This window comes from Rhinopithecus roxellana, chromosome 3 (genome assembly GCF_007565055.1).
Source record: "Rhinopithecus roxellana isolate Shanxi Qingling chromosome 3, ASM756505v1, whole genome shotgun sequence".
Lineage (NCBI taxonomy): Eukaryota > Metazoa > Chordata > Mammalia > Primates > Cercopithecidae > Rhinopithecus > Rhinopithecus roxellana.
In genome coordinates, this window is record NC_044551.1 from 16,015,762 (window position 1) to 16,028,909 (window position 13,148).

Genomic DNA, 13,148 nt, shown 5'->3' on the forward strand with positions numbered 1-13,148 from the left:
AGGAAGCAGTTAAGTATATTTTATTTAAAATCAGTTTTGATAACTAAAGAGCCCAACCTACCAAAACACCTATAAGGTTAAACTACTGAATATGTGTTACAAGAGATAACAAATAATCAAGCATTTTGAGGAAATGTATGCCAAGTCTGTAGAAAATTGCCATTTTTTCTATTGGCCTTTTCCAGCATACTACACATAGGAATTAGCAAGGCCAAGTACATTTGTAAGAACACCAACGTCCTCTTATGGACAGAATGAATGTGCTTGGCATATACGCCACTGCATGAAGATATACAAATAAACACACACACACACACAACTAGGACGATCCAACTTAATTTGAACCAAAAAGAAAAGATGTTGAACTGATTAAAAAGTGACAGATTTTATTAACCCAGTCAGTTTTAAATGAATGAAAATAACCGGAAAAAACAAATATTACACTTTTGTTTACTTATCTGATCATCCTTTGTAGATAAAATATATTAAAAGAGTTTCTAATTGAGTCTGTTCTGATTAGTTGATTGCCAAGTTTTCAACTTACTACGCCTTGTACATAAACAAAATAGTCATTCGGTCTCAAGAATGATGGCTTCAAATAGATTTGTGGGATCAATTTCAGAGAAATAATTTAAATGCCACACACAAGGTCCTGTTGGTAGAGAAATTTACCCTTTGCCAAATATTCATGTGCTTCTCCTCACTTTCCACCTTTAAGAGGTTAAGCAGTGTGTGTGATAAGTTCTGGTTTATGAATTATGGTATAAAAGTGGAATTGGTCTTATTTTACTAAAACATTCAAGAGAAGCTCTCTAAGGAGTCTTGATACATCATATTGAGATGTCCAAGCATCTGTCTGTCTGGGTTTTGGGTGGCAAAGCCCTCATATTTGTGTAATATGAGCAAAAAATAAACTTTTATTGCGATAAGCCATTGAAATTTGGGAGTTACTTTGGCATGGTCTAGTCTACCTCAACTAAAGTATGGCCTGTATACCTTTGCCTAAAGTACTCTACTGCACAAAGGTAGAAGGCAAGAGGACCCAACTTACAAAACTAATTGTTTTCAATTTCACTTGATTTAGTGAGTGCCATTTAGTGAGTACCTGCCAGGTGAGTACCTGCCAGTACCTACTCACTCATTTAGTGAGTACCTGCCAGGCCCTGTGCTAGATGCCATTGACTTAAACATCCAAGAAATAGCCTCTAATGACCAAGATCTCATAGGCTAGGGTAGAAGCCAAAGACTTAAACAGACCAGATATTTCAAGATCAGTAGAAGCATGCACCCGATGCTATGAGAAGAAAGGCACCACCCAAATGAGACTAATCAGGAAATATACCTGGTGGAGGTACGTATTAGTCACTGCTCTAGAGGGAAGAAGGAAGGAGAGACAAAGAGAGAGAAAAGAGAGAGAGGGAGAGAAGAGAAAAAGAGGGAAGAGAGAAAGAGAGAGGAGAGAGGGGAGAAAGAGAGGAGGGAAGAAGAGAAAAAGAAGGAGGAGAGATGCAGAGAGGAGAGATAGAAAGAGATATATATATTAAATAACAAGAGTAGAGAGAAGATAATATAATATATTTATATTATATTGATGTAATATAATATATAATTACATTATATATTATATATTATGTAATATAATATAAATATAATTATATTTATATATAATTTATATTTTAATAAAATATAAAATATATTTTTATATATAATATAAAATATGTATAGGAGTTTATTATTAACTTACCCAATCACAAGGTCCCACAATATGCTGTCTGCAAGCTTGTGGAACAAGGAGAGCCATGTTTCAAAACTGAACAACTTAGAGTCCAAAATTTGAGGGCAGGAAGCGTCCAGCATGGGAGAAAGATGTAGGCTGGGAGGCTAGGCCAGTCTCATCTTTTCACGTTTTTCTGCCTGCTTTATATTCTCTATCAGCTGATTAGATGGTGCCCACCAGATTAAGGGTGGGTCTGCCTTCCTCAGGCCATGGACTCAAATGTTAATCTCCTTTGGCAACACTCTCATAGACACACCCAGGATCAATACTCTGTATCCTTCAATCCCATCAAGTTGACACTTGATATTAACCATCACAAGTCCACCCCTTGTCAACTTGAACCTATACATATCTCGTGAGATCATACATAATCTTCAAATAAAGACAATAACAAGGTCATAATTACACCTAACATAATACAACTATCCTTCATACAACCAGAAACACACCAATACCCCACCCAAATCCTATCACATAAAGTTAACAGTACTTAAGTGCTGATATGAAGTCAATAAATCTTAAGTCACATACCAGAAAAAGAATAAAATGAAGATATTTTCTTAGTACAAGTGTATGCATACACAAACACGTTATTAACAAAAGAAAGAGCAAATTCTCATAACAGTTACAGTCCTCATTTCTGCAGCTGGTCATGTGGTCGTAGTTGGTATTGATGACTACCTTCTTCCACTACCCATTCTGTATTCCATTGCCTTCAGCAAACCTCAGCAGGTTGTGATTTTTTTTTTTTTCCTGGTGGAGTAATCCAAACCTTCATTCCTTAGGGGTCTGTGCCATTTGTAGTCCTGCCTGGATTAGGCTGTTGTAGTTTCTCATTGACCTTAATCACAGGGCATGGCAATACTAAGAGACGCCCTAATGGATCTCCTGTATTCCGTACATACTCTTCCTTACTTCCACTGTGGAGTAGTAGACTGATTTCATCATGATAGTCCATATCAGTCACCCCAACCAACACTGTAACTCCCTTCTTAGCCTGTTGACATAAGGTAGGAGGAACCCAAGGTGTCCAAGGGGCAATCTTAACTTCCAGTTTAATGGAATCACTGTTGTGTCCCCTGGTGGCTGCGTTCCTCACTCTGGACCTAAGACTTCTAGGCCAGCAGAACATAATGTTCCAGGAACAGGAAGCAAAAATTTTGCTAGTGGATCACTAGGGGTGATGGTGAGTGGTTCCACTCCCACTCTCACCCCTTGAATCCTGGACCCATGATTCCTGGCTATGGGAGAAACAATACCATATATTGGATGCTGATTCAAAGCATACGTGGCCTTCTGTAGAACTTTGCTCCAGCCCTGAAAAATATTGTCACCTAGTTGGCACTGTAATTGTGACTTCAAAAGGCCATTCTGCTGTTCTATCAATCCGGCTGCTTCAGGATGAGGTGAAACATGGTAAAACCAATGAATTCCATGAGCATGAGCCCACTTCTGCACTTTTTAGCTGTAAGTTGAGTGCCTTTGTCAGAGACAATGCTGTGTGGAATACCATGACAGTGGATAAAGCATTCCATGAGTCCATGGATGGTAGTCTTGGCAGAAGCATTGCATGCGGGATAGGCAAACCCATATCCAGAGTGTCTGTTCCAGAGAGGGCAAACCTCTGCCCTTTCCGTGATGAAATAAGTCCAACCTAATCAACCTGCCACCAGGTAGCTTGCTGATCACCCTGAGGAATGATGCCATATCAAGGGCTCCGTGTTGGTCTTTGCTACTCAGCAGTGGCCGTAGCCAGGTCAGCCTTGGTGAGTGGAAGTTCATGTTGCTGAGCCAATGCATAACGTCCCTCCCTGCCATCATGACCACTTTATTCATGGGCCCATTGGGTGATGACAGGTGTGGCTGGGGAAAGAGGCTGAATGGTGTTCACAGAATGGGTCATCCTATCCACTCGATTATTAAAATCTGCCTCTGCTGAGGTCACCTGTTGGTGAGCACTCATATGGGATATAAATATCTTCACAGTTTTTGACCATTCAGAGAGTTCCATCCACATACCTCTTCCCCAAATTTCTTTGTCATTAATTTTCCAATCATACTTCTTCCAAGTCCCTGACCATTCAGTCAAACCATTGGCTACAGCCCATGAATCAGTATATAATCGTACATCTGGTCATTTCTCTTTCCATGCGAAGTGCATAACCAGGTGCACTACTCAAAGTTCTGCGCACTGGGAAGATTTCCTTTCACTGCTGTCCTTCAGGGATGTCCTAGAAAGGGGCTGTAGTGATGCATCTGTCCAATTCTGGGTGGTGCTTGCATATCGTGCAGAACCATCTGTGAATCAGGCCCTAGTCTTCTCTTCCTCTGTCAGCTGGTCATAGGAACCTCCTCATGATGCCATCAGTGCAGACTGGGGGAAAGAATGCAGGGTGGCAGGAGTGGAGACCATGGGCATTTGAGTCACTTTCTCATGTCATTTCCTTTTCCATTCAGGACCTGCTCAAGCCCGATCATGTATATACCACTTTCATTTGATGATGCAATGCTTCTATGCATGGCCCACTTTCTGGCTAGATGGATCAGAAAACACCCAGTTCATGATAGGCAGTTCAGGTTGCATGATGACTTGATGATCCATAGTCAGATATTCAGTTTCCACCAAAGCCCAGTTACAGGCCAAGAGCTGTCTCGAAAGGAGAGTAGTTATCTGAAGAAGATGGCAGGGCCTTGCTCCAAAATTCTAGAGACCTCCACTGTGATTCACCTATTGGGGCCTGTCAAAGGCTTCAAACAGCATCCCTATCTGGCACTGACACCTCAAGCACCATTGGATCTGCTGGGTCATATGGCCAAAGTGCCAGAGCAGCTTGCACAGCAGCCTGGGCCTGTTGCAGAGCCTTCTTATGTTCATGTGAGGACTATGTTGCCTCCAAAATCCAAGTAGGCCCACTAGGCACTGTGCCTCTTTCCTGGCTGTAGGAGGGTCCAAATGCAGCAACTCATCCTTCACCTTAGAAGGAATATCTCACCAGGCCTCACACCACGAGACTCCTAGAAATTTTACTTAGGTAGAAGGTCCCTGAATTTTAGTCACATTTACTTCCCATCTTCTGGCACACAAATGTCTCACCAATAAGTCCAGTGTGTTTGCTGCTTCTGTTCACTGGATCCAATCAGCATAATGTCATCAATGTAGTGGATTAGTATGATATATTGCGGAAGGAAAAAGTGATCAAAGTCTCTCTGAATAAGATTTGACAGGAAGCGGATATACCCCTGAGAGAGTGGATATACCCCTGAGGTATGATAGTAAAGGTATATTGCTCGCCTGCCAGCTGAAGACAAATTGTTTCTGGTGGGCTTTATGGACAGGAATAGAGAAAAGGCATTTGCCAAGTCAATGGCTGCATACCAGCTACCAGGAGAATGTGTTAATTTGCTCAAGCAATGAAACTACATTTGGTACAGCAGCTGCAATTGGAGTCACCACTTGGCTAAGCTAATGATAATCCACTGTCATTCTCCAAGATCCATCTGTCTTCCACACAGGCCAAATGGGAGATTTAAATGGGGATGTGGTGGGAATCACTACTCCTATGTCTTTCAAATCCTTGATAGTGGCACTCATCTCTGCAATCCCTCCAGGAAGTGATACTGGTTTTGATTTATGATTTTTCTAGGTAGAGGCAGCTCTAACAGCTTCCATTTGGCCTTTTCTATCATAATTGCCCTCACCCTACCAGTCAGGGAGCCAATGTGGGGGTTCTGCCAACTGCTAAGTATGTCTATGCCAATGATGCATTCTGGCACTGGGGAAATGACCACAGAATGAATCCAGGGACCCACTGGACCCACTGTCAGTCAGATCTGAACTAAAACTCCGTTAATTACCTGACCTCCATAAGCCCCTACTTCAACTGGAGGACCACAATGATGTTTTGAGTCCCCTAGAATCAGCATCAGCTCAGAGTCAGGGTCCAGTAGTCTCCAATATGTCTAACCATCCTGTCCCCAGTGCACAGTTACCCTGGTAAAAAGCCAGAAGTCTCCTTGGAGTTATATATGTATATATATAAAATTAATTTACATGATCACAAGGTCCCAAAATAGACTCTCTGCAAGTTTGAGAAGCAAGGAGAGGCAGTCTGAGTCTCAAAACTGAAGAACTTGAAGTCTGATGTTCAAGAACAGGAATCATCCAGCATGGGAGAAAGATGTAGACTGGGAGCCTAGGCCAGTCTCACCTCTTCACATTTTTCTGCCTGCTTTATATTTACTGGTAGCTGATCAGACGTTGTCCACAAGATTAAGGGTGTGTCTGTCTTCCTTAGCCCACTGACTCAAATGTTAATCTCCTCTGGCAAAACCCTCACAGACACACCCAGGATCAATACTTTGTATCCTTCAATCCAATCATGTTGACACTCAGCATTAACCATCACAACGTAGTGCCCAATCTGAGCATTGAAGGAGGAGAAGGTGCTAGCCAGATTGAAAATATATAAATAAGAACACTATCTGTATTGAGAAACAAAAGTGGGCCTGGAAATATGGCAAAAGTTGCAGCAGAGAACCTTGAGCACCATGGTGAGAAGACAGACATTTATTCTGACTGCAATGAATTATTTTAGGCCAAAAGAATCAAATAAATGTTTTGGGATAAATGTAGTTATTCTTTGAACAAGAAATTCAATATTTCACAAGTGGGGGTTAAAATCACTGGGGGAGCATCTCAAAAGATAAGAAACAAAGAGATTCCCAAGCCTCACCCAAAATGAACTGAATCACAATCAAACTGGTAGATGGAGCCCAGAAATCTATGTTTTAAAAATGTACTTCAAATTTATTTATACACAGTAAAGTACTAGAACTCTGAGACTAGAAGCCTGGAGTCCAGCCCGGAGTTAAGAAAAATGAGTCCCTAAGGAGGACAGGGAGGATCGAGGGAAGGCGTAATATTCTGACGAAACTTGGAGGCAACGTTTTCTTGTTTAGCGACCAGACTGCCGGTGGGGCTGTTTTGGTGCTATGTTGGTGAACAGCGAGGAGGAAAGTTTTGAAGAAGAAGTTGAGAATTGTTTGAATATTTGGGGTTTGAGTGCTATTTATCAATATGTGACTGTATTAGTCCTTTCTTATGCTGCTAATAAAGACATACCCCAGACTGGGTAATTTATAAAGGAAAGGGGCTTAACTGACTTACAATTCCACAGGGCTGAGGAGGCCTCAGGAAACTTACAATCATGGCAGAAGGGGAAACAACCACATCTTTCTTCACATGGGGACAGCAAGGAGAAGTCCTAAGCAAAAGAGGGAAACGCCCCTTAGAAAACCATCAGATTTCATGAGAACTCACTCACTATCATGAGAACAGCATAGGGGTAACCACTCCATGATTAAATTACCTCCTGGATCCCTCCCATGACAATTGGGGATCATAGGTACTACAATTTAAGATGAAATTTGTGTGGGGATGCAGCCAAACCATATCAGTGACAGTGTCACCTTTTTGGAAATTATATTACACATTATAACAAAAGTCTAAAATGCACTCACTGTATAATAATCAGTTTGTGGCTATTGAAATAATGGACATCATTACCATATATTGTTTGGATTTTGAAGTTTTCTTTTTTGTACTTTTGTGACATGTTTTTCCAGTCTCAAACCTTCCCAAAGTTTGAGAAAAGCTGCGAGATTCTAGCCCTATGCCTAATGGACAAAAGTATGTTGCACATTCAAGTGAAGATGTAGAGGGTAAGTGGAATATGTGGTGCAAATTGGAGAGCACACAGATGGTTATGTGGATCAGAAGAGGCTGACACTTCTCAGAAGAGCAGTGCTCTCATTTTTGTGGCTATCAAATCTCTGCACAGTAAAATATACACTAAATTTATATAGCACTAGACCTTTCTCTAATTGGTCAATGTTCTTTCACATGCGTTAATCTAAATTATGAAATTAAAATTTTATATAGCAAGAAACTCATAAGCATATTAAAAGTTCAATTTCTCATTATATTAATTTTCCAATTCTGTTGGAAAATAGTGGAAACAGAGTACAAATGCAGCTTTCCTGAAATTGTCATTCATACTTCTGTCTGCCACATTATATTCTCTGTAGGTACATTTAGTCATATGTATGCACAGTTAATTTCAGTAGCTACTTTCCATGAATATATTATTCAAACTTTGCACATATAAAGTCATAATACATAAAGAATTTTTAAGTAAGTGATTTTTGGCAAATTAACCAACATTTTCATATTCTTAACCAAATTTTGAATAAATGAGATAATTCTTTAAATCATTTTTCTACATTTTTTATTATAGCTAAACCTAAATTGGTAACTCTGGGAGTACAATTTAATGAAGACATTCTGTCCTGCAATTTAAATCTTAATCTCAAAGGGTGATTCTGTGAGCTCAGATAACCACTATCAAGATATCACGATGTTTTCTGAAATTTCTAGCTTGATTTGTAACAACTAATGAGATTGTTTTAGTGCTAGTTCCTGAAAGCAGGACAATTCAATTCCTATCTGACTGAGCCATATGATACTTTTTCTTCAGCACCTAAAATGGTTTATTAACCTTTATTAATGTTCACAGTCTCCAAGTACTTGCTGGAATGGTTATTCTGTTATTCTCTGAGCACCAAGAAGGAAAGTGAAATACAGTCTGATTCCACTGACAGAGGAGTAAATTCTTCATGGAAGCAAAACGTTAACTATCTCAGCTCATTGCTTCCTTGCAGCAGCTGAGATATCAGGCCAAATGGAAAGACACAGGTGTTGAGGCCGAAAGGCAGGCTTCTGGTCTCTGTACTCCTATTGTGTGGCCTGGTTTTCTTGGACCCAACTTCTTAGAAACTTGCAATAGATTTGTAACTACTTGGGTAGAGAGGGGTAAAGAAACTAGTTTTCATTCATTTTAATGTATATATGGGAAAACTTTTCTGTCTTAGGGAAAAGGTTTATCATTAGGTGGTTAGATAAATTGTATTGAATATAGATAAATAGAAAGATACTAAAAATCTGTAGAAAAATATTACATGTCCAACTTTAAGCAAAAATAAAAGCCTAACCCTTTATTACTGTTTTAAAAAGCATTTACATATAATATAGTTTGGATGTTTGTCCCTTCCAAATCTCATGTTGAATGTAATCCTCAGTGTTAGAGATGGGGCCTGGTAGGAGGTGTTTGGATCATGTGGGAGGATTCCTCATGAATGGCTTGGGCCATCCCTCTGGTGATGAGTGAGCTGTCGCTCTGGAGTTCATGTGAGATCTGGTTGTTTAAGAGAGTGTGATATTTTCCCCCTCATCCTCTCGGTACCTTTCTTGCCATGTGATGTACCTGCTCCCCCTTCATCTTCTGCTGTGATTGTAAGGTTCCTGAGGCCTCACCAGAAGCAGATGGAGCCATGCTAGTATAGCCTACAGAACCACGAGCCAATTAAACTCCTTTTCTTTATAAATTACCCAGCCTCAAGTATTTCTTTATAGCAATGGACAAATGGCCTAACACTGAAAATTGATAATGAGAAGTGGAGTATTGCTATAAAGATACCCGAAAATGTGGAAGAAGCTTTGGAACTGGATAATGGTCAGAGGTTGGAAGAGTTTGGAGGGCTCAGAAGACAAGAAGATGGGAGAAAGTTTGGAACTTCTTAGAGACTGGTTAAGTGATTGTGACCAAATGCTGACAGAAATATGGACAGTGAAGTCCAGGCTGATGATGATTCAGATGAAAATGAGAAAGTTATCGGGAAGTGGAGTAATGGTCACCTGTGTTGCAACCTAGCAAAGAGCTTGACCACATTATGTTAATATCCTAGGAAGTCTATGGAAGGCTGAACTTAAGATCAATGACTCAGTGATGTCCAAGGGAGAGAATACAGTCATGGGTTCTTTGTTTCTGTTTCTGGTTGGGCCAGTAAAGTTCCCTCCTCATCCCTCTTTACCACTCATGACTAGAGACAGTAACTTAAAACCATGGCTTCAGGCTGCTGAAAGCCTAAAACAAAACAAAACAAAACAGAACAACAACAACAAAATAAGGCACATCGGAAAAGCTTAATAGGGCATCTGGTGGAAGAAATTTCTAAGCAGGAAAGCATTTAAAATGTGACCTGGCTCATGCTTGTAATTCCAGCACTTTGAGAGGCTGAGGAGGGTGGATCACCTGAGGTTAGGAGTTTAAGACCAGCCTGACCAACATGGTGAAACCCCATCTCTACTAAAAATACAAAACATTAACTGGACATGATGGCAGGCACCTGTAATCCCAGCTACTTAAGGGGCTGGGGCAGGAGAATCGCTTGAACCTGGGAGGCAGAGGTTGCAGTGAACCGAGATCATGCCATTACGCTCCAGCGTGGGCAACAAGAGTGAAACTTCATCTAAAAAAAAAAAAAAAGATGTGACCTAGTTGCTTCTAACAGCCTATGAACAGATACAGAAGCAAAGAAGTGACTTAAAGTTGGAACTCATGTTTAAAAGAGAAGAAGAACATACAAATTGGAAAATTTACAACCTAACCATGTGGCAGAAAACAAACAAAAAAACAGTTTTAGGAGACTAATATAAGCAGGCTTCAAGCAACCTCTTGCTAGAGGGATTTGGATGACTAAAAGGGAGCCAAGTGCTAATATCTGAGACAATGGGAAAAAAGTTTAGAAGGCATTTCAGAAATTTTCTAAGCGGCCTCCCCCATCACAGGCCCAGAAGCCTAGGAGGAAAGTATGTTTTCAGGGGCCAGGCACACGGCACCGCTGCCATGCTCCACGTTGGGACACTGCTACTTGCATCCTGGCTGCTCTGGCTCCAACCTTGGCTCAAAGGGGCCCAGATACTGTTCGGCCTGCTGCTCCGGGATGCTCAAGTGATAAACCTTGGTGGCTTATACATGGCATTAAACCTACAGGTGCTCAGAATACAAGAGTGAAGGAGGCTTGACAGCCTTCACCTAAATTTCAGATATTGTATGATGTAGTTCAGAAGCCTGCTACAAGGTGGAGCCCCCACAGACAGCCTATACTAGGGAAATGCTGAGGGCAATTGTGGGATTGCAGCCTCCACAAAGAATCCCTGCTAGAGCACTACCTAGTTGAGCTGTGGGAATAGGACTGCCACCCTCCAGACACCAGAATGGTACAGCCACCAGCTGCTTGCATCCTGAGCCTGAAAAAACCGTAGGCACTCAATTCCAACCTGTGAAAGCAGCCGCGGTGACCTTGCAAAGTCACAGAGTTAGAGCTGCCCAATGCTTTGGGAGCCCGTCCCTGGCACTAGTGTGCCCTGGATGCTAGATATGGAGTTTAAAAAGATTATTTTGTAGCTTTAAGATTTAATCACTGCCCTGCTGGGTTTCAGACTTGCAAAGGGGCCTATAGCCCTTTCCTTTTGGCTGATTTCTCCTTTTTGGAATAGGAATTTTTACCCAGTTCCTATGCCACCATTGTATCTTGGAAGTAAATAACTCATTGTTGATTTTATAGGCTCATAGGCAGAAGGAGATGAGTCTCAGATGATATTTTAGGCTTTGGACTTTTGATTGATTTGATGCTGGAATGAGTTAAGACTTTGGGGTACTATTGGGAAGGGATGATTGTATTTTGTAGTGTGAGAAGGACATGAGATTTAAAGGGCCAGGATTGAAATGATATAATTTGCATGTTTTTCTTTTTCAAATCTCATGTTGAAATGTGATCCCCAGTGTTGGAAGTGGGGCCTGATTGGAGGCATTTGGATCATGGATGTGGATTCCTCACGAATGGCCTAGCACCATCCCCTTGGCGATAAGTGAGTTCTTGCTCTGGTAGTTCACGTGAGATCAAGTTGTTTAAAAGGGCATGAAGCCTGCCCTCTCACTTTTGCTCTCTCTCTTGCCATATGATATGCTGGCTCCCCCTTCACCTTCTGCCACGATTGTAATATTCCTGAGACGCTCACTGGAAGCAGATGCCAGCACTATGCTTCATGTACAGCCTGCGGTGCCATGAGACAAAATAGAAATTATTTTACTTATGAATTACCCAATTTCAGGTATTTCTTTACAGTAATGCAAAAAACAGCCTGATACAATATATGTATGGGAAATATAGTGGAGAAAAATCAATGGAATTCAATGCTATGTAGACACAGCATTAAAAAGAAAATATAAGGTAGATTGACTAGGCGTGTGTGTGTTGAATGGAATAAGAAAATCTGCTGTAGAGAGAATAGGCTAGAAAAAAAAGAGGGTTCAGGCTAAAAACAAAACAATGTTTTTAGTAGAACAAGTAAGTTAGGTTGCAAGTGACTTTTCATAGCTGGTTTTTTATTTTCTTCAAAAACAAACCATGATTGTATTAGGTTTTACTCGATTTGTTTTTAGCTTACTTAAATTTCTGCCGGTTTATTGGTTTAGTCAATGAGCCTATAAGTAATGGTTAATTTTAGTGATAAACAGCATGTTTGATTTAGGAGAACAAAGGCCAAACAGCTAAATAGAGTTCTTTGATTCACTGATGAGAGGGGAAACAAACTATCTTGATTCTTTCCATGGAAAAGAAATGATTGTGTTCATTTAGATCCAAGGGGAGAGGAAGTGCAAGTGTTTAAAATTGCCAGGGTAATTTATTATGAATTTGGATAAAACCCAATGAAAAACTGAACAAGAAAAGGGTAATGGAGGAGTGTTTTGGGGCCATGCCAGGATGTTGAAAAATGCAGGGACATTCAGATTACATGATACAAAGTTTATCTGTGGAGATCTCTCCATTTTTGTGCTCTAGTTAATAATTTAGAAGAGTGAGTCTGAGTCACGTTTCAGATTCCTTGAAGACAACTGGGCAAAAAACTTCAATTGCATTTCCACTCAGAAAAAACACTGCTGACTTAGAAAGTAAAATGACTGTAGCCATTCTCCAGGAAAACTTATGCAGCAGGACACACATTTAGGTATTGTAAGCATAAAGAAAAGAGAGGCGTGATTTGAGAGACCATTTCTTTAGTTTGACTATTAATGATTAGATCTAAATATTCTGATGTCTTGCCTGTTCATTTTCAAAAACATTTTTTCTATCTTTCGATAGAAAATTCAGAATCTCCAAGTAAAGTAGATATGCAGGTTACTTGATGTCAAATCCCACTTCAATTTTCTGGGCTTTCACACTTTTCGTTCTCATTCTGTTATATTGTACAGTTGACCCTTGAGAAACATGGATTTGAACTTCACTAGTCCAATTATATGTACATTTTTTTAGTAAATATATTGAAAACTTTTCTGAAGATTTGTGACAATTTACAGAAATTTGCAGATGAACCATGTAGCCTAGAAATACTGGAAAAAATAAGAAAAAGTTAGATGTGCTATGAATGCATAAAATATATGTAAATACGGCCTGGCGCGGTGGCTCAAGC